Below are 22,800 nucleotides of genomic sequence, written 5' to 3' on the forward strand. Positions count from 1 at the left end.
AGTGTGACCTAGGGGCATTGTGCGGCATACAGTGTGGCATAGGGGCATTGTGCAGCATACAGTGTGGATTAGGAGCATTGTGGAACATACAGTGTGGATTAGGGGCATTGTGCGGCATACATTGTGACCTAGGGGCATTGTGTAACATACAGTGTGGCATAGGGGTATTGTGCGGCATACCGTGTGGCCTGGGGGCATTGTTGGACATACAGTGTGGCATAGGGGCACTGTGCGGCATACAGTGTGACTTAGGGGCATTGTGGGACATACAGTGTGGAATAGGGGCATTGTGCGGCATACAGTGTGGATTAGGGGCATTATGCAGCATACAGTGTGGCATACGGGCATTGTGCGGCATACAGTGTGGCATAGGGGCATTGTGGGACATACAGTGTGACCTGGGGCATTGTGCAGCATACAGTGTGGCATAGGGGCATTGTGCGGCATACAGTGTAGCAAAGGGGCATTGAGCGGCATACAGTGTGGCATAGGGGCATTGTAGGACATACAGTGTGGATTAGGGGCATTGTGGGACATACAGTGTGGCATAGGGGCATTGTGGGACATACAGTGTGGCATATGGGCATTGTGCGGCATACAGTGTGGATTAGGGGCATTGTGCGACATACAGTGTGGCATAGGGGCATTGTGCGGCATACAGTGCGACCTAGGGGCATTGTGGGACATACAGTGTAAAATAGGGGCATTGTGCGTCATACAGTGTGGATTAGGGGCATTGTGGGACATACAGTGTGGAATAGGGGCATTGTGCGGCATACAGTGTGACCTAGGGGCATTGTGCGGCATATAGTGTGGCGTCGGGGCATTGTGCGGCATACAGTGTGGCATAGGGGCATTGTGCGGTATACAGTGTGGATTAGGGGCAGTATGCGGCATACAGTGTGGCATAGGGGCACTGTGCAGCATACAGTGTGGCATGGGGCAGTGTGGGACATACAGTGTGGATTAGGGGCATTGTGGGATATACAGTGTGGCATAGGGGCATTGTGGGACATACAGTGTTGCATAGGGGCATTGTTTGGCATACAATGTAGATTAGGGGCATTGTGGGACATACAGTGTGGCATAGGGGCACTGTGCGGCATACAGTGTGACCTAGGGGCAGTGTTTGGCATACAGTGTGGCATAGGGGCACTGTGCGGCATACAGTGTGGCATAGGGGCATTGTGGGACATACAGTGTGACCTATGGGCATTGTGCGGCATACAGTTTGGCATAGGGGCATTGTGCAGCATACAGTGTGGATTAGGGGCATTGTGCGGCACACAGTGTGGAATAGGGGTATTGTGTGGCATAGTGTGACCTAGGGGCATTGTGTGGCATACAGTGTGACCTAGGGGCATTGTGTGGCATACAGTGTGATCTAGGGGCATTGTGCGGCATACAGTGTGACCTAGGGGCATTGTGGGACATACAGTGTGGCATAGGGGCATTGTGGGACATACAGTGTGGCATAGGGGCACTGTGCTGCATACAGTGTGACCTAGGGGCACTGTGAGGCATACAGTGTGACCTAGGGGCATTGTGTGGCATATAGTGTGGCATAGGGGCATTGTGCGGCATACAGTGTGACCTAGGAGCATTGTGCGGCATACAGTGTGGCCTAGGGGCACTGCGGCATACAGTGTGGCATAGGGGCATTGTGCGACATACAGTGTGATCTAGGGGCATTGTGCGGCATACAGTGTGGCATAGGGGCATTGTGTGGCATGCAGAGTGATATAGGGGCATTGTGTGATACACAGCTGGAAAAACTGTGTTGCGTAGAATATTATAATTTTGCTATGTCATGGAGGAGACTGTTAGAATTTACAATGCAATCTTATATAACTCGCAGACAGTCTCTTAATGACTCGTTACTGTAATTAGGTCATGCATGGAGACCAGAAATGAGGGTGCTAGGAGAAGTAGGAAGGTTAATGATAACCTGCCAGTTATCCCCATAAGAATTACATAAATGTCATTTGTGGAGTAGAAAACAACATAAGTACAACTCTGACTGTTTCTACATATAGTGTAACCCCATTATACATATAGAAGGGTACAGCTTGATCTGCCGGTATACCGACAGCGGAATCCCATCTATTAGAATCCCGACAGCCCCCAAGTAAGCCCCCTAACCCTCACCCGTTCCCTACCCTAACCCTACCCGCTAGGTGCAGTGTCTAACACTAACCCAACCGGCGCTGCAGCCTAACTCTAACCCTCCCCGCTGCCTAAACCTAACCCTCCAGCTGCCTAACCCTCCCCGCTGCCTAAACCTAACCCTCCAGCTGCCTAACCCTCCCCGCTTGGTGCCTAACCCTAACCGCTAGGTGCAGTGCCTAACCCTAATTCTCCCTCCCCGGTTCCCAACCTTCCTGTCGCTGCAGCCTAACTCTAGCCCTCCCCGCTTGGTGCCTAACCCTAACCGCTAGGTGCTGTGCCTAACCCTAATCCCCCCCCCCCCCCTCCCCCGGTCCCTAACCCTCCCTGCGCTGCAGCCTATCTCTAACCCTCCCAGCTGCCTAAACCTAACCCTCCCCGCTAGGTGCAGTGCCTAACCCTAATTCTCTGTCCCCGGTTCCTAACCCTCCCGGCTGACTAACCCTAACCCTACCCGCTAGGTGCAGTGCGTAACCCTAATTCTCCCTCTCTGGTCCCTAACCCGGTGCTGCAGCCTAACTCTAACCCTCCCCACTACCTAATCCTAACCCTCCCCGCTTGGTGCCTAACCCTAACCTCCCCTGCTAAGTGCCTATAGCTAACCCTCCCTCCCCGGTCCCTAACCCTCCCAGCGCTGCAAGCCTAACTCTAACCCTCCCCCCCTGCCTAAACCTAACCCTTCCCGCTTGGTGCCTAACACTAATCTCCCCTGCTAAGTGCCTAACGCTAACCCTCCCTCCCCGGTACCTAACCTTCCCGTTCCTTTACCCTAACCCCCCTTCAAATGGCTACACCTAACCCCCTGCTGAAAGAAGGATTAGGATTCCGGCGTCGGTATTTAGATGCTGGGGTCCCGAGTCCTGTCGGGCTTTAGAGGCCGGTGTTCCTGCGGCAGATGGGATTACGGTGTCTGTATTTCAAGCGCCGGGATCCCTTCTGTCAGGAATCCTGCTGCTTCCCATATGGAATAACCATATAAACTACCTATTGTATCAATATCCTTTAACCTTATATATACTGTAACCAAACCATGACTTACTAAAATAAAGACACATACAAGTATTTGGCGTCAATCCTTTATTAGAACCCACCAAGAAGAAACAAAACTAGTGAACCCAACAGATATGGTGGCAGCCAGGGAGAAAGAAGGGCAAATGTCCAGTGGCCAGCAACCGAGCCATCTAGATCTCCCAATACGCAGAAACTTGTAGGGTCAATTGCCCTTTACACGGCAAGCTTCCTTTATCAGGCACCAACTCCCCAGACAATGCGGACCAGAGCACAGCCAGAGAGCCAATGCCGCTGACCCTGGATGGGTTGTATTTAACCAGATCCATGCATTGCTTGAATGCACACCCAAATGAACATTACCTTCAATTAACCACTGGACTGCCGTTTTTTCCTGCCACAATTGGTATTAAATCAAAAACCTGCCACCATGCCTCAAACCAGACCATCCAAAGCCTGAAAACTATCCTCCAGGAGCAAAATCATACCCTAATCTGACATGAGCACACCAGCTGTGCGAAACAAATGAGAATCTTGTAACATAATACGAGGATGATCCACAACGCAACCACCCAAAGCAGTGACCCTCTTAAACACCAACGAACTGACCTCCATCCTAGTTTTATCCATCACAACCCCCAACAAATCACCTCTCCACTGTTGCCTGGGAGCGATACAGGACCAAACCAGTTTACTCCAAGGCCACCAGCCCAAAATAGCCTCCAAGTCATGCACCATATCAAAGCGAAAAGACAATGATGGCCTGGACCCAGGTCGTTCCCTCCAAGATGAACCACCATGACTGCCGAAGACCCAAATTTCGCAACAGCAGACTGTAACAACGGCAACAGTGAGTTCCACCTCAACCCCCTATGGCCCATCCAACGCAACAAAGACCCTGCCCTGAAAGCCTCCTCATCATCAGCCAACAGCGAACACATAGACATAAGAATGGCCCACAAACCAAATCGGGTAGCAATCTAAGTTCACCCCTGTAAACAAAAGTAAAAAAAGATGTTAACCATTGCAAACCAAGACATGGGCTTGGGGGAGAGGAAAGAAAGGGAAGGGAATCAGCTTGACCTGGTGTAAGTAAACCAATTAAAACCTGCCTGGAGCGCAAGGCCAATCAGCCTCCAGAATAAGGGGGAACAAAATGGCTAATCCCTCAGGACCCTGACCGCCAACAGTGACGAGTGGCAAAAGCTCACAAGCTACAAAATAACAAACCAAAACAATACACTGCAACTCTGAACCAATCCAACAACCAATCAACGAATGTAGCACTTACAAGCCCCGATTTTGCTGCGACTGAGTGTCTGTATCTCAGAAGCCGACAAACCCTGAGCCGCAGCGGTAGTGGCTGCCCCATAACGAAAGGAATGAGTCAAGGGATAAGCCCAAACTTACTCGGCATCTTCTTTGGCACCACGCCGGCCGAAGACAGAACCAGATCGGGTAAGAGTGGTGACAAAAAGGTAACCATGCGGTCAAATTGAACCTCCTTCATTACCTTGTCCTTCACCACCGTTGGCATGTCAATCGCAGAAAGCAAGTTCCTAGGACAGCCCACAGCAACAGCGCCACAAACAGGGAGCCTAAAACCGTCGACAAAGCTGTCCAACAAAAACTCATCATCCTCACGCAGGGGATATCTAGACAACAAAGAGCCCATGGCATCCACACGGACAGGAGACGGCGCCTTACTGAGGTGCAGCCCCATCACTGGGTTTAGCAGATACGGAGGATCTCATGGGCTTCGGACATGCCTTGGCTGGGTGGGGAGCACCGGAGCACAGGCACAGGTGTTGAAAGCGACAATTAGATCTGGAGGAGCAGTTGCCATTGTTAAAGGAGTAACACTGACCCCTGTTCCTGGATGCCCCCACAGCATGAAAGGATGACAGCCTGCTGAAACCACTGCCCATTGGGCGCGACAGCCGTAGCCGGGTTAGGTTGAGTGACCTCCAACCACACCTCAATGTCCCACCCTCTGAGAGGTAGACTATCCGGAGTAAGGGCCTGTGACCTCCTATGACCAGTGGGCAATTGCATATATGAAGGGTTTACAGTGACAGATTTAGGGGGTAATTCAGAGTTGATCACAGCAGCAAATTTGTTAGCAGTTGGGCAAAACCATGTGCACTGCAGGGGGGGCATAGGTAACATGTGCAGAGAGAGTTAGATTTGGGTGGGTTATTTTGTTTCTGTGCAGGGTAAATACTGGCTGCTTTATGTTTACACTGCAATTTAGATTTCAGTTTGAACACACCCCACCCAGATCTAACTCTCTCTGCACATGTTACATCTGCCCCACCTGCACTGCACATGGGCCCTCATTCCGAGTCGTTCGCTCGGTAAATTTCTTCGCATCGCAGTGAATTTCCGCTTAGTGCGCATGCGCAATATCCGCACTGCGACTGCGCCAAGTAAATTTGCTATGAAGATAGTATTTTTACTCACGGCTTTTTCTTCGCTCCGGCGATCGTAGTGTGATTGACAGGAAATGGATGTTACTGGGCGGAAACAGGCCGTTTTAAGGGCGTGTGGGAAAAAACGCTACCGTTTCCGGAAAAAACGCGGGAGTGGCTGGAGAAACGGAGGAGTGCCTGGGTGAACGCTGGGTGTGTTTGTGACGTCAAACCAGGAACGACAAGCACTGAACTGATCGCAGATGCCAAGTAAGTCTGATGCTACTCTGAAACTGCTAAGAAGTTTGTAATCGCAATATTGCGAATCTTTCGTTCGCAATTTTAAGAAGCTAAGATTCACTCCCAGTAGGCGGCGGCTTAGCGTGTGCAATACTGCTAAAATCGCCTTGCGAGCGAACAACTCGGAATGAGGGCCATGGTTTTGCCCATCTGCTAACAAATTTGCTGCTGCGATCAACTCTGAATTACCCCCTTAGTTTTACCAAGTTTGCTGAGAATCCCCGTATCGGGAGGGAATATGTTCCCGTAGATATCTTATTGCTGTTATAGAACTGATTTTCCTGGTTTGGTTGGAATGTGATAAATACAAAGCACCTGGTATAACACAGCATCACTTCATTAGAGGACAAGACTCTCACCAGCGAATCGGAGCATCGCACCACTCAGGGACATATTCAATTGTGAAATCTTTTTTAAAAAGCCGCGGCGCAGGGTTTTCCCGCAGCTGATGGGTTTTTCCTATTTAGATGAAGGTGAGAAATGATTTCTATAGAAATCGCTGCATCTTTTTTCTCGCATCCGCAGAGCAAGTCTTATTTTTCTGTTACTTTTAGGAAAATCATTGGGACTTGCTCTGGAACCCCTGCGGCAATCCTCATAATGACTAACTAAACAATCGGAAGTTTCCAATAAACTTATTTAGTCCTTAATTACTCTGAGTGGCGTCTTCTTCCCCCAGCCTGTCGGGATCCTGTCATGTGTGTAAGTATGTGTGAGTGCGTGTGAGCCCCTGTGTATGTGTGTGACCCCCTCCCTGTGTGTGTCCGGAGGCAGCGGCAGGGAGGACTACAACTCCCAGCAGCCCACTGCTCTCCCAGCAGCCACCTCCCCTCCCAGCATCCTCCCCAGCAGTGGAGGGGAGCCGCGGAAACCACCAGAGCGGCCAAAATAGAGGTATCTTTTTTTTTCTCGCACCGCAGAGTTTTGGTAATCCAAAATTGTCTGTCTTGGAGCGGATCGCCGGCCTGCCCACTGACATTCCTTCCAGAGCTGCAGCCTTGTAAGGTAGAGCTGTCTGAAAAACAAATCCCATCTCCATCCGCACGCCTCAAACAAGCATGGAGGTCTGCCTGCTCCGCCATGACACTCCCATGACGCTCTCTGCGATGGAACAGTTCCGTGTGTCTGCTTAGTAACCCCCTGTTGCCATCCAAAAATGCCCAAGGGGTCTTTTCATGAAGCAGTGAAGTGTGGAGAAGTGAGCCAGTGGAGAAGTTGCCCATGGCAACCAATCAGCATTGAAGTAACTTTTATAAGGTGCATTCTATAAAATTATACGTAGCAGCTGATTGGTTGCCATGGGCAACTTCTCCACTGGCTCACTTCTCCACACTTCACTGCTTCATGAATAGACCCCCCCCCCCACAATTCACAAATTTAGGGAAGCAGCCACACGGCGCCATGTGGACCGTCTGCTATCGTAGACTCCGCCAAGGTGTGCGCGCATGGTGCGGCGGATGCGCAGCCTGCGACTGCTTTCTTTGGCGGATGCGGATTTTGCTGTAATCGCAGACGCTGTGCATGTATGTATAATTCACTGTACACGTCGCTAAGGAAACTTTGACCGCTTCAGACAACTGTACATTTTAAATGAAAAAACATTGTAAAAAATAAATAAAAATGATGAATAGATTTTGAGTAATGAACCGTATAAAATGACAGTACTCATGACTGAATCACTGAGAGTACCTCTACAGCAACAACGCTTATTATACTCTGGTCACCACTTAATCATCTGCCGGGGGGGCACCAAGGGGTCTATTCATGAAGCAGTGAAAAGACTGGAGAAATAAGCCAGTGGAGAAGTTGTCCATGGCAACCAATCAGCTGCTCCGTACAATTGTATAGTATGCAAATTATAAATGTTACTGCAATGCTTATTGGTTGCCATGAGCAACGTCTCCCCTGGCTCACTTCTCCACACTTTTCACTGCTTCATGAATAGACCCCCAAGTGCTCTATACACTGTCCACTGATCCCCGGATGGAAGATACAGTACATTACAGTCTCACGTATGGACTATCTATGAACGGATTCAAATCCCTGCACCTCTGTTTAGCTTTGACACAGATCACTAATGAGTGTGACGTTGGTGCATACCAAGCCCAAGCTGGGCCATTGTGACATCTCTCTGTAAAATGTCACCTTACCTCCAACGTGTTGTAGAGGAGAGAGAAATACCAGCGCGCCATACAGAAGTGTATTACGTGTGTGTGTGTGTGCGTGAGCCTCGCAGCTGGCTAGGAAATGCAGCGGGGCGGTTTCTGATGGAAGCTAGTATGTAAATGGAACAGATGTTTGACATTTCAGCATTGTTAGATGGAGAAAATGTCACTGTTCTTACCAGCATCATAAACGCTGAGAATTTGCCCATATAAAGGATGGAAGAATTAATGACACAGCGGGGACAGTGCCAGGCCGACCGTGATTCCATAAAAATATCATCTATGAATGTAGATGCACTTATGGCTGCAAGAACAACTAACCGCCACTCCGTAACCACAACCCGTCCTACAAATAATATAGTTTAGGATTCAAAATCCCAAAAATGCAAATGACGGTGCATTTGCGATGCAAATAGCGATTTGCGGGCCTGTTCTGTATGCCGGGGTTACAGCCTTTTATAGAAAGATTCAAGTATAACTTCAGACAGGACAGTGTGAGGAATCTTCACCTGCGGTCTTCACGGTGACCACGCCGGTCCAGAAGGTACCGGGGATTTTGTATCCAGCTTGTCTGGAAGAAATGGTTTTGTGGATTGTGCCGCAATTGGACGTCATTGGGAAGAAGCCAAGAACTTCACCTACCGGTCGGCAATTTCTTAGGGTGGTATTTGAGGAAGAGGCAAAGAGAAGATTCTTATAATCACACGTCACGGACAGTCTGGGTGACACCGAATATACGATTCCATTGGCATTCCATTGTGGAAGAAGATGTGATGTTGCCGCTGTACGACGTAATCGACGCCAGACCGCAGTATAAAAGTTTCCCCGGAATATCTCGGTGGAGCAATCTGCTACTGAACATTGGAGGATAATATTATTTGTGGCACAGAACGGACTCGTCTCACTTCCCACCATGTGACTGTTGGCGCTCTACCTGGTCGCAGAGGCACGATCATATTTTGTATCCCTTTTCACTGCCAGATCCTCCCTTCTATGAGTAACTTCTCCACGGCTTGATACATCACCCCTTTTATTATTTATGATTTAAATTAATATTAATAATTTTATTTATATAGCGCTCTTTCTACAAATAGGGCTCACTGCGCTTTACAGGTTGTAAGAACATGGGCCCTCATTCCGAGTTGTTCGCTCGCAAGCTGCTTTTAGAAGCATTGCACACGCTAAGCCGCCGCCTACTGGGAGTGAATCTTAGCTTATCAAAATTGCGAACGAAAGATTCTCAAAATTGCGAATAGAAATTTCTTTGCAGTTTCTGAGTAGCTCGGGACTTACTCTGCCACTGCGATCAGTTCAGTCAGTTTCGTTCCTGGTTTGACGTCACAAACACACCCAGCGTTCGCCCAGACACTCCCCCGTTTCTCTAGCCACTCCCGCGTTTTTCCCAGAAACGGCAGCGTTTTTTCACACACTCCCATAAAACGGTCAGTTTCCGCCCAGAAACACCCACTTCCTATCAATCACACCCCGATCACCAGAACGAAGAAAAAACCTCGTAATGCCGTGAGTAAAATACCAATCTTCATAGCAAATTTACTTGGCGCAGTCGCAGTGCGAACATTGCGCATGCGCAATTAGCGGAAAATCGCTGCGATGCGAAGAAAATTACCGAGCGAACAACTCGGAATGACCACCATGATACAGTGAAAAAAGAGAAAAAAAAGAGAAAAAATAGAGAGCGCAAACAGACTTAATTAATAGTATTTATTATACTGATCTATAGAAACCCATAACCACTGGGTATTAAATCAATAAAATCACAAATTATATTGCATATGTGTACATACATTAAAATACATTTAATAAATGGGATCCTCTAACCTACAATTCACAAAAAAATGACTGGACACAAAGTTCTCCTTTTGATATGGCAATAAAATGTATCCGATAGTATAAATAAATATAACCGTTTTTTTCCTTTAGCTCCGTAATTCACAGAATAGTACAAATAGCTAGTGCAAGACTTCACTCTTTGATATATAGTTGCAATTCATTGGAGTGAAAAGTTTTCAAGTCTCTAATAGCAAGTGCACTGCTGTTTGTACGGCTTCCAAGAAGTTCATCTAAATGCAGCGGCTCCGTCACACACACTCTCTACAGATGGCAATGAGAGAGATGTTTGGAGTGGTTACGGCTTACCGCTTCCAGGGTGATTCGGACCGGCGGCGCTGGGAGTCTCCTCGCGCTGGCTGGTTACACCGATCACTTGTGGATAAAATGGTTGTTAGCCACGGTCCCCGTTTGCAGGAGGATCACTGCTGGTGGCTCCAAAATTGAAGAGAGCGGTGCAATGCAATGCAGAGCCGTAAATGTATGTGTCCGTGGAAAAGGCAGGAGTCCCACAGCCTATACTCTGACGCGTTTCTCGACCAAAGGCACCGGTCGGTTCTTCAGAGGGGAAAAGAATCTGAGAACATGATACAGAACTTCACATTTTCAAAGCAGTACGGAAACTTTATTTCACAATGTTGTTTTTTTCACAATTTGGCCGATTTATCGGAAGACTGCGCGTCAGAGCCACATTGTGTTTGCGGTGCGTTTGCAATAAGCAATCGCATATTGATTGACAGGAAGTGAGCGTTTGGGGGTGGTGACATGGCATGCGGATGTGTGGAAGCTCTGACTTGGCACAGATTGAATTTACCCCTTCAGTATTCCCCGTTTTGCATATGGATTGCGATGCATAAGCACCTGCGTTTACATGGCAAGCACTGCAGGGGGCGTCTTCTTCCAGTTCTGGGCGGCAGCTACCTGTGAGATTCCTGGCAACTGAGTTGGCAGTTTTAATAGCAATAGTGATCCGTGCTGAATGAGGCCCCAGGAACATACCAGAGAGGTTTGCATGAAAAGCAGAAGAGACCATGGTGGTCATTCCGAGTTGATCACTAGCTGCATTAATTCGCTGTGCAGCGATGAGGCAAAAAAAACCTGCACTTCTGCGCATGCGTATGCGGCGCAATGCGCACACGCAACGTACTATTACAACGGCCAATGTAGTTTCACACAGGGTCTAGCGAAGCTTTTCAGTCGCACTGCTGGCCGCAGAGTGATTGACATGAAGTGGGCGTTTCTGGGTGTCAACTGACCGTTTTCAGGGAGTGTTCGAAAAAACACAGGCGTGACAGGAAAAACACAGGCGTGACAGGAAAAACGCAGGCGTGCCAGGAAAAACACAGGTGTGTCTGGGCAAACGCAGGGCGTGTTTGTGACATCAAAACAGGAACTGAATAGTCTGAAGTGATCGCAAACGCTGAGTAGGTATTGAGCTACTCTAAAACTGCACAAAAAAACTTTGCCGCCGCTCTGCGATCCTTTCGTTCACACTTCTGCTAAGCTAAAATACACTCCCAGTAGGCGGCGGCATAGTGTTTGCACAGCTGCTAAAAACTGCTAGCGAGCGATCACCTTGGAATGACCACCCATGGGCATAATACAAAGGTGTGGCAGCCATTTTGGGTCATCCCTTGTAGGATCACTCATCCTACCCACAAAGGATCCATTTTAGTCGCACTCTATAGGATCACGCTGGGCAGAACTGGTGATGCCTGGAATTGATGATGTCACATAATGGGAGAGATCAGAATACGAAGAGATCCTTCCCTGTAACCACGCAGTCCTCATTCTACACAGAGCGCCAGGCGCGGCAGCCATGTTGCAACGTGTGAACAAAGGGGGTGATTCATACCTGATCGCTACTGTGCGTTTTCACACAGCGGGCATTCAGGTAGTAACTGCGCATCTGTATGCACCGCAATGCACACGTGCGTCGGACAACAACAACGGCCATCGCCAGTCAGCGACGGAATGAAACAAAAATCCGATCGCACAGGACGTTCGCAACGTGATTGACAGGAAGAGGGCGTTTGCGGGTGGTAACTGACCGTTTATTGGGAGTGTCCGAAAATCGCAGGCGTGCCCAAGCATTTTCAGGGCGGGTGGGTGTGTGACGTCAGCTCCGGCCCCGATCAGCCTCTTCTCATCGCACGGTAGGACTAAGTCCTGGGCTGCGCACACACTGCACAAAGTGGCTTTTAGCAGCTCGGCGTAGACATGCGATCACACAGTTGCACAGCGAAAATATACTTCCCCTGAGGACGGCGACTATCTTATCGCAGGACAGCATAATACAAAACCACATTAAACTATGTGTCACTTTGTCACTATCTAATACTCAATTAAGTGGTCCCAAAAATATTGAAAAAATATCGATGAGCCATAAATATTTCCAGTCTTTATTATTGGGGGCCAATAATGTTTAAAAAGAACAGTTAAATTGAGGCATACAAATCCAATTAGAAAGTTGTGGCACTACAAGTGTCAGCATGGATGTACTTTTATCTTGAATTAATGAATATTGCCTCAGTTAAGGTGAATAAATGATCGAATTCATAATTTCAAATGTTCTTTTCTCTTACGTCCTAGAGGATGCTGGGGACTCCGTAAGGACCATGGGGATAGACGGGCTCCGCAGGAGACATGGGCACTTTAAGAAAGACTTTAGGTATGGGTGTACACTGGCTCCTCCCTCTATACCCCTCCTCCAGACCTCAGTTTGATACTGTGCCCAGAGGAGATGGGTGCATTACAGGGAGCTCTCCTGAGTTTCCTATCAGAAAGTATATTTGTTAGGTTTTTTATTTTCAGGGAGCTCTGCTGGCAACAGACTCCCTGCATCGTGGGACTGAGGAGAGAGAAGCAGACCTACTTCTGTGAGTTTCAAGGCTCTGCTTCTTAGGCTACTGAACACCATTAGCTCCAGAGGGATTGGTACGCAGGTCTCACCCTCGCCGTCCGTCCCAGAGCCGCGCCGCCGTCCTCCTCGCAGAGCTGGAAGATAGAAGCCGGGAGAGTATGAGAAGAAAAGAAGACTTCAGAGGCAGCAGAAGACATCTTGATCTTCACTGAGGTAACGCACAGCAGTAAAGCTGTGCGCCATTGCTCCCATACACCTCACACACGGCAGTCACTGTAAGGGTGCAGGGCGCAGGGGGGGCGCCCTGGGCAGCATGAAAACCTCTCTTTGGCAAAAAATACATATATATATATATTACAAAACAAAAGGTAACCCTTTTTTTGCGCTGTACCACTTGTCTCTAACCAACAAGAAATACCCACTGTCAGATAAGGTATCTATAATAGGTATGGGATAGGAAAAGGATCTTGTGGGAGCCAATCAGCCTTCAGAATAACAATATTATAAAAAATAATTTTTTATTTATACACAAACAAAAGGTGTTTATAACCTAAAAGTTTGTCCTAGGTACAAATATATAAAAATCCAATAAAACAATTAAACAATCTTATACATAGATAATTTTAGTTGGTGTGAGGAATTTACAGTCAGGTGATCAGTCAGAACTTGTAGGAGACGTGCATCCAACCAGGTGCTTGTATTATAGCTTTGTTAGCTCAATAGTGTAAACCCAACGCGTTTCGTCCGTTAGGACTTCATCAGGGGTTGATAATCTAAATAGTTACAGAGGGAAATAAGTCACAATCTTCATGGCCAACTTTTTAAACAAAAAACTCAAATAGTCATAACGAGTATTCTATTGAAATCAAGTATGGATGAACATACATACCAGCTTTCATGATAAAATGATTTACCACTGATTAAGACAGATTTAAATTCTTAATGTTACATCCAATCACAAGTTCTTTTCGAAAGATTTGGTATCTGAAACATTACCGTTATAATAATTAATATACATTATATCCATATAAACATATACATATATATATATATATATATACACACACATATATACATACATACACATATACATATCCCATAGGGAGGGAAAAAGAGTCAGAAATGATGAACTTTATAACTGATCTCAAATTTGTATGTAATATGTAAAGTAAATCATCAATACTATTACTCCAATTCAATTAGAAGGAATAATACATAAATGGAGGTCTTAAGAGGAAAAGGCAATCAGACGTTATTGGGAAACTTATTATGACAGCACCAAACAAAAGATCCAAAAAAAAACATATAAATGGTATAATTTAGCAATACATACCTAAATAAACTTCATCAAAACAGAAAATGTACAATTAGGTTGAAGTCAGAAGTAGTATTTATCCCTAAAAAGGATAAGGATGAAACTGTATTTCTTATATAGCTCATAAATAATATAGCTCATAAATAATATATGTATATTATACATCATTGTGGCTTTTTTATATAGGCCGTTTAAACAGAGAAAAAGAAGCCAACAACATCATTCAGAAGAAATTTATAGATCTAAGGGTACAACTTAATCACTTTAAACATAGGAGACCATGCTGATATCAATTCATTAAACTCCTCAATATTAATGATTCTATAAGGAATCCTTTAAACAATTTACTATATAACTAGTTAAACTATAATGTTATCAATAGGAGGGAATTAAATTGGTGTAGGGCCGTATCCAATTATGGGTCTAATTTACAACCGTTATTCTATCCTGTCACTACTTTTAACAGATAAATGGACCGAGCTTATAATATTATTAACATGTGACTCTCTAATAAGAGCCTAATTAATCTAGTTCTTACCTAATCAAGGAGAATAGAATCCTACAATCCAACTCTGCTCCAAAAAATCACCACAATGGGAGTCTTTAGAAATTTCCAATCCTGAACCGCACTATTCCCTACAATTAAGGAATCAGTGATTGGGGATTATATATTGGTAAACATTTAATAGCCCGTATAAGTAATTAAGTTGTCAATTTCCTTAATTAGCTAGGAGATCATAAGAACTTCCATAGCTAAATTACAACTAGTAATAAATCTAATTTTTAAGAAGAACTTACTTTTTCACTGGAACAGGCACAACCTCACAGGATCACAACTATAAATGAGGGACAGTCCAAGGCATCTTTTATACCTCCCCTAACCTTACATCACTTCCTGTCAATTAATTAGGAACAACTAACCTTACAAAAACGGATAGCTATTTTGATCTCATATCACATTGCTAATTTTATCTCATACATATGTTAATATTAGTTTGAACAACACCACCTTTGTAGGAATGGCAAAAAAACCCTGGAACGCGCTTTGCGTTCCATTTGCGGCACCGCGTGCGTGTCACGGCCACTAACTTCCGGTTCCGGCGGAAGTACGTCAATATGCGTGTCACCGCCTCAACTGCGTGTCACGGACCCGCACTTCCGGTTCCGGCTATAAGCCGTGAACCGCTAATCTGTCCTAAGTTATTATACTATGAAAATGACTAATTTAACATCAGAATTTCACATTAATATATATTAGTTGCAAATACTAATCTAATTTAGTTTAAGTGAAAAAACATTAAGATAAATTAAATTAAAATGTGATGGTGTATAACAATGAAATTAGCTTATCACTAATTATTATTTTTAATTTATATATATTAAATTTTAAAGACTAACTCAATTACACGTATACTTACACAAAGAAGGGAGTGATAATTTTTATTCTTAATATTATTATTATTATTGAGTGAACATATTAATTCATATTATCAAATATTAGTGTATGGGTGGTTTTATGAGCCCAAAACACGAAAAAGGAAGATAGACGGCTCATAATCAATAATTAATATTAATTGTGTCATTACACATGTTATTTATAAATGAATTATTTGAATTCTATTAATAAAGAAATTCAATACCTATATATTTGTTGTGATTAGTTTTGTTAAGTGTCATATACATAGTTCATAATGCATTTTAGAAATTTCATAGTGGACTGAATGACGGCATAAATTACGCCGTCTATCTGATACACTTGACAATAGTTAGAAAAATATATAATTGGGATTCTTCTCACTAATTTTCAAAAAAACGCGAGCTATAGCCCACAAAAATATATTTAAACTAACATCAACATGGTTTCCCATTTACAATTTACTCCATATGGTTGCCCCATCTTATCCTGCATAAAGGTAGTATATCATCATGCTTAATTTATATGGATAATACTAAACCATCCATTTATACAATATAAGGCTCCCAAACCCTCTGTAACTATTTAGATTATCAACCCCTGATGAAGTCCTAACGGACGAAACGCGTTGGGTTTACACTATTGAGCTAACAAAGCTATAATACAAGCACCTGGTTGGATGCACGTCTCCTACAAGTTCTGACTGATCACCTGACTGTAAATTCCTCACACCAACTAAAATTATCTATGTATAAGATTGTTTAATTGTTTTATTGGATTTTTATATATTTGTACCTAGGACAAACTTTTAGGTTATAAACACCTTTTGTTTGTGTATAAATAAAAAATTATTTTTTATAATATTGTTATTCTGAAGGCTGATTGGCTCCCACAAGATCCTTTTCCTATCCCATACCTATTATAGATACCTTATCTGACAGTGGGTATTTCTTGTTGGTTAGAGACAAGTGGTACAGCGCAAAAAAAGGGTTACCTTTTGTTTTGTAATCTATTGTTTCTGTCAGTAAACCCTTAGATTGCAACTTTTACCAAAAATGCCGATTTTCAATGATAGATCAAAAAGATCATTAAAAGCTAAAAATATTTTCGAAGAGGATGAGCAGGTGTTCCAAGCAGACGAGGATGATTATTATGGCTACCTCAATTTAGTAGAAAAACTAGCAGTAAAGGAATTAAATAATTGGTATGATATAGTTACATTGGAGAAATATCTTGAAGTGGGAAGGATCCCAAGAGGGTTAAGGTTGCATAAGACTCCTACTATAGGAGGAGGGAATGAAAGTTTTATTACTAATTGGAACACGATCTTAGATGATTGTTCCAATAAACTTATTGGTTTGATTATTTCTGAAAGGAAGAGGGAATTAGGTCATATTGAGGAAGAGATAAAGAAAATTGAAACACAAGCCATCAAATTTGATGAGAGTGAGGAATTTAAACGCGATGTTGTGGATCTGCACCATAAATTAGACAATACTGAAGAAGAGATTATATCGCGTAAACAAAAGAAATTCTTACGTGATAGAAATGATTATATATCGGGTCAGATACACCATTTACCTATTAATGAAGGGAGGATGGATGAAAGAAATCAGGCACCCTTGATGAATTCACGACGGGAAAGGAAATATCAGGGAGACTTTAGACAGTACCAAGGGAACTATGGAGGCCAACAATCCTTCAATAGACCCAGAAGAATGTACCAATCCCCCCATCACAATCGGAGGGATGAATGGAGGGGTTATAGAAATAGGTACCCCTCGCACCAAGGTGGTCAAAGAAATCGATATATTTCATTCCGTGATAGATTTGACCAGGGTAATTTTACCTATAGGAGTAGATACAATACTGATAGATCCCCCACTCCAATTAGGCAGTCGAGAGGTCATTTTTTAGAAGAAAGACGGGGACTCAGATTTCCCCGCATACAACAGCAAAAAGAGGAACTCCATACCAGATTGGACTCCCCGCAAGGAGTAAAGAGAGGACACAATGGAGGAAACGAGGAAGTAGAGGGGGCAGAGAGAAGCCCGAAAAAACGAAAAGCATTATTCTATCAAGAGAAGCCCCATCTGGGGTTGTCAATGTCGCAAAGAGACAGTTATCAGCAGCGGAAAGCTCCCTATTAGAAAAGGGTTTGAAATTTGCGCCTGATATACATGTAAATAAATTCAATTTATTTATAGATCTTAACAAATATGTCCGAAAATTAACTATCCATCGACATTTCCTCAAAAATCCCCCAATTGAGAGTTCTGTTAAGAAGAAGTCTCCATTGGTAAGATTACCATCTAAGTATTACCCTGTAGAATCCAAAGGTAGCGGTTTGGATATGTTTTATGAGTCTGTCAAAGAGGATTTTAGAAAAATGAAACCAAAAAGTTCTAAATATGGGAACAACCTAAACCCTCAAGAAAAAGGAGCCATAAAGTCCCTTAAGAAAGATAAAAGCATAGTAATTAAGGGGGCTGATAAAGGAGGAGCCTTGGTCCTTCAAACAAGAGAAGCCTATCTGAATGAAGCTTCTAAGATATTATTGGAAGGACAGACATACATGGAATTATCATCTAATCCGACGAAAACATATCAAGAAGAACTGACCAATTTGTTGAGGAGAGCACTAAGGGATGAATTAATCTGTAAAGACGAGTTCGATTATTTAGATGTGAAACATCCTATAGTGCCCAATTTCTACCATATACCTAAGATACACAAAAGTAAAACAAGTCCGCCAGGAAGACCTATAGTAGCAGGAGTAAACTCTTTGACTTCGAATTTGTCGCATTATATTGATATTCGACTTCAACCTTATGTGACCAAAATGGATTCATACCTTAAGGATTCTACAAGTGTGCTTCAGGAATTGGATTCATTTATGTGGACTATGGATTATCAATGGCTCACTCTGGATGTCCAAGCGCTTTATTCCTCTATCCCTCACTCTAAGGGGATAAATTCCATTCGAGCAGTTTTATCAAAGGATCCAGAACTATCCCAGAAGGATGTACTGTTCTTGCTGGATAGCATAACGTTTATTCTGAACCATAATTTTTTTGAATTCAACCACAAGTTTTATTTACAAAAACAAGGTACGGCGATGGGGACAAAATTTGCCCCATCGTACGCCAACCTTTTCATGAAGGAATGGGAAGACACCTTTGTTTATGGTTCAGAGTTTCGTGAGAACATTATTTTCTATCGAAGATACATCGACGATCTCCTGTTCATATGGAGAGGAGATAGAGCTAGTATCGATGAATTCATGGCTTTCATCCAGACCAATGATTTAAACTTGAAATTCACCTATCAAACCGATCTAATAAAAATTGACTATCTTGATCTTACCTTAATGGGAACAGTAGGAGAGAAAATCAAGACAGTAACATTTTTCAAAGGAGTGGATGCCAATAGCTACATCCCGCAAACAAGTTGTCATCTCCCAGCATGGAAAAATAATGTTCCGTACGCTCAATTTCTCCGTATAAGACGGAATTGTACTAAAATCGATGACTATTGGAAACAGGCAGAAGTTATCCAAAAGAGATTTGAGGAAAGGGGTTATGCCCCGGACATGATCTCTGAAGCCAAAATAAAAGCATCCTTGCAGGAAAGAGAAAAGATGCTAATCCCTAAGAAAAAGATTGAACCAGTACAACAACGATTAAGACCTTTCATTACACAATTCAATCGTGAGAACTATTCCATCAGGAAAATTATAGAGCGCCATTGGGGTTTACTTTTGAAAGACCCCATTTTGGGTCCCACTCTCCCAAAAAAAACGAATTTGGTTTTTCAGAGATCCACCAATCTGAAAAGTATGATAGCACCAAGCAGATTGCCTGATCAGGTTCAACATAAAAGTGGCCCGGATTCCATCATACCCACAAAGGGTTGCTATCCATGTTCAAGGTGCATTTGTTGTAAATTTATGGAACGGAAATCCATTAACATTAAAATGGATACAGGAAAATGGTACAAATTGGGACATCTAGTGAATTGCAACACAGATTACGTCATTTATAGAATCACTTGCTGCTGTGGCCTATCATATATAGGCAAGACTAAGAGAATGATAAAAATCAGAATACAGGAGCATATGAGGAATGTGAAAAACAAATTGACTTCTCATAGCCTCCCCAGACACTTTACAGAAAAACATAATTCAGCTGTAACTAAGGATAATTTTTCTTTTACTATTCTAGAACATATACCACTGGATCCTAGAGGGAAAAGTAGAGATCTAACCCTATCTAAGCAGGAGACTTTTTGGATCTATTCTTTGAACACCTTGACTCCTGGTGGCCTCAATGAGGAAATTGATATTGTGTCTTTTTTGTAGTAGTTCAAGTTCAAACGGATAAGACCTGATTGATACTCCTTTTTCCGCAAGGATAATTTCTCTTAAAATAGTTTAAGAAATAAAGAGGGCCCAGCTATACTTATAGTTAGTCCTACTCAACTAGGGATCTCATTTTGTTACACTAAGTCAATAAAAGAAACGTAACTTTGAGATGATTTGAGCATTATGTGGAAAGAAAGTTTGGGAGCCTTATATTGTATAAATGGATGGTTTAGTATTATCCATATAAATTAAGCATGATGATATACTACCTTTATGCAGGATAAGATGGGGCAACCATATGGAGTAAATTGTAAATGGGAAACCATGTTGATGTTAGTTTAAATATATTTTTGTGGGCTATAGCTCGCGTTTTTTTGAAAATTAGTGAGAAGAATCCCAATTATATATTTTTCTAACTATTGTCAAGTGTATCAGATAGACGGCGTAATTTATGCCGTCATTCAGTCCACTATGAAATTTCTAAAATGCATTATGAACTATGTATATGACACTTAACAAAACTAATCACAACAAATATATAGGTATTGAATTTCTTTATTAATAGAATTCAAATAATTAATTTATAAATAACATGTGTAATGACACAATTAATATTAATTATTGATTATGAGCCGTCTATCTTCCTTTTTCGTGTTTTGGGCTCATAAAACCACCCATACACTAATATTTGATAATATGAATTAATATGTTCACTCAATAATAATAATAATATTAAGAATAAAAATTATCACTCCCTTCTTTGTGTAAGTATACGTGTAATTGAGTTAGTCTTTAAAATTTAATATATATAAATTAAAAATAATAATTAGTGATAAGCTAATTTCATTGTTATACACCATCACATTTTAATTTAATTTATCTTAATGTTTTTTCACTTAAACTAAATTAGATTAGTATTTGCAACTAATATATATTAATGTGAAATTCTGATGTTAAATTAGTCATTTTCATAGTATAATAACTTAGGACAGATTAGCGGTTCACGGCTTATAGCCGGAACCGGAAGTGCGGGTCCGTGACACGCAGTTGAGGCGGTGACACGCATATTGACGTACTTCCGCCGGAACCGGAAGTTAGTGGCCGTGACACGCACGCGGTGCCGCAAATGGAACGCAAAGCGCGTTCCAGGGGTTTTTTGCCATTCCTACAAAGGTGGTGTTGTTCAAACTAATATTAACATATGTATGAGATAAAATTAGCAATGTGATATGAGATCAAAATAGCTATCCGTTTTTGTAAGGTTAGTTGTTCCTAATTAATTGACAGGAAGTGATGTAAGGTTAGGGGAGGTATAAAAGATGCCTTGGACTGTCCCTCATTTATAGTTGTGATCCTGTGAGGTTGTGCCTGTTCCAGTGAAAAAGTAAGTTCTTCTTAAAAATTAGATTTATTACTAGTTGTAATTTAGCTATGGAAGTTCTTATGATCTCCTAGCTAATTAAGGAAATTGACAACTTAATTACTTATACGGGCTATTAAATGTTTACCAATATATAATCCCCAATCACTGATTCCTTAATTGTAGGGAATAGTGCGGTTCAGGATTGGAAATTTCTAAAGACTCCCATTGTGGTGATTTTTTGGAGCAGAGTTGGATTGTAGGATTCTATTCTCCTTGATTAGGTAAGAACTAGATTAATTAGGCTCTTATTAGAGAGTCACATGTTAATAATATTATAAGCTCGGTCCATTTATCTGTTAAAAGTAGTGACAGGATAGAATAACGGTTGTAAATTAGACCCATAATTGGATACGGCCCTACACCAATTTAATTCCCTCCTATTGATAACATTATAGTTTAACTAGTTATATAGTAAATTGTTTAAAGGATTCCTTATAGAATCATTAATATTGAGGAGTTTAATGAATTGATATCAGCATGGTCTCCTATGTTTAAAGTGATTAAGTTGTACCCTTAGATCTATAAATTTCTTCTGAATGATGTTGTTGGCTTCTTTTTCTCTGTTTAAACGGCCTATATAAAAAAGCCACAATGATGTATAATATACATATATTATTTATGAGCTATATTATTTATGAGCTATATAAGAAATACAGTTTCATCCTTATCCTTTTTAGGGATAAATACTACTTCTGACTTCAACCTAATTGTACATTTTCTGTTTTGATGAAGTTTATTTAGGTATGTATTGCTAAATTATACCATTTATATGTTTTTTTTTGGATCTTTTGTTTGGTGCTGTCATAATAAGTTTCCCAATAACGTCTGATTGCCTTTTCCTCTTAAGACCTCCATTTATGTATTATTCCTTCTAATTGAATTGGAGTAATAGTATTGATGATTTACTTTACATATTACATACAAATTTGAGATCAGTTATAAAGTTCATCATTTCTGACTCTTTTTCCCTCCCTATGGGATATGTATATGTGTATGTATGTATATATGTGTGTGTATATATATATATATATATATATATATATGTATATGTTTATATGGATATAATGTATATTAATTATTATAACGGTAATGTTTCAGATACCAAATCTTTCGAAAAGAACTTGTGATTGGATGTAACATTAAGAATTTAAATCTGTCTTAATCAGTGGTAAATCATTTTATCATGAAAGCTGGTATGTATGTTCATCCATACTTGATTTCAATAGAATACTCGTTATGACTATTTGAGTTTTTTGTTTAAAAAGTTGGCCATGAAGATTGTGACTTATTTCCCTCTGTAACTATTTAGATTATCAACCCCTGATGAAGTCCTAACGGACGAAACGCGTTGGGTTTACACTATTGAGCTAACAAAGCTATAATACAAGCACCTGGTTGGATGCACGTCTCCTACAAGTTCTGACTGATCACCTGACTGTAAATTCCTCACACCAACTAAAATTATCTATGTATAAGATTGTTTAATTGTTTTATTGGATTTTTATATATTTGTACCTAGGACAA

This window comes from Pseudophryne corroboree, chromosome 8, assembly GCF_028390025.1.
Source record: "Pseudophryne corroboree isolate aPseCor3 chromosome 8, aPseCor3.hap2, whole genome shotgun sequence".
Taxonomy (NCBI): domain Eukaryota; kingdom Metazoa; phylum Chordata; class Amphibia; order Anura; family Myobatrachidae; genus Pseudophryne; species Pseudophryne corroboree.